This window comes from Crocuta crocuta, unplaced genomic scaffold, assembly GCF_008692635.1.
Source record: "Crocuta crocuta isolate KB4526 unplaced genomic scaffold, BGI_CrCroc_1.0 scaffold653, whole genome shotgun sequence".
In the NCBI taxonomy this organism is placed as follows: Eukaryota; Metazoa; Chordata; class Mammalia; order Carnivora; family Hyaenidae; genus Crocuta; species Crocuta crocuta.
In genome coordinates, this window is record NW_027527134.1 from 267,964 (window position 1) to 269,083 (window position 1,120).

Here is a 1,120-nt window from a genome sequence, read left to right on the forward strand (position 1 = left end):
AACCCTTGACACCTAAGGGAGAGATTTCTTCATCTCACCGGCCCTCGGGGCCTGGAGATGGACACAGTCTGTCACTGATGTGCCCGCGGCCCTGGGGGATGACACGCAGGGGCCCCTTGTAAGGCCCTCGGTCAGCCTTGCTCCCTGGTGACCACCTGCCCAGGGAGTCCCGAGGGCCCCACTCTGTCCCCAGTACCGGTGTGGCGGGAGGGGCGGGGGTCCCAGAGGGGCACACACACGCGAGGACAGTGGGGAACCTGTGGGGTGAGCTCGTGGGGACGGCGTGGAGGCGCCGGCCTGGGGTCGGTGCGCCGGGAAGGGCTCAGGCACGGGAGGGGGGGGCGCTTCTGGGGCTTCTGCCCTCTGGTCTTTGTCAGCTGGTGAGGGCAGGGGGAGGGGCTGCGGACCCCAGCCTCATTTCCCAGAGCTGCTCCCTCCGGCTCCCCGCATCTGCACCGCCAGAGGCAGAGGGGTATCAGCCTGGGGGTCCCTGGCCCAGCGGCCGTCTTGGGCAGGGACGCCAGCCACCGGTCATGAGGGCCGCACTTGCAAATGGGACACGTCCCCCTCTCGTCCCTCACCTGTCACCTCCCCTCTGCCTCTTCCCCTTTCAGATGCCTCAACTCCACCGCGACACCCCCCCCCAGGGCAGCTTCCTGGCCCCAGTTCTGCCCTCCCACGTGTCAGGCTGCTCCCCCCGGATGGTCTGGGGGACAGGGGCTCATGGAGGCCCCGGGGGGTTGTCCCTCAGGCAGACTGTGTGGCGGGTCGGGGGGCTCAGGGAGATTTGGTGCCTCTGGCGTTTCTCGATTTCTCTCTCATGCTGAGAGCTCCTTGGCCCCCCAACCTCTCCCCGTAGGGACCCGCAGACCCCTCCCTGGGCTCCACCCCATGTCTCCTTTCCCTGTCACCCCACCCCACAGGCCCCTCCCCGTGTCCTATGCCCTTCCCTGCCCTCCCTCCTCATCCACCCCCCATTCCTCCTGGGCCACACCGCTTCCTGGCCATGTGCCTCCCGTATGCCCCCTTCCGTGAGCCTCACCCCATCCCTGTGTTCCCTCCTGCCCCCTCCCCGTGCCCCTGCTCACGTATGGCCTTCGCATTCCTCGTGCGCCCCCAT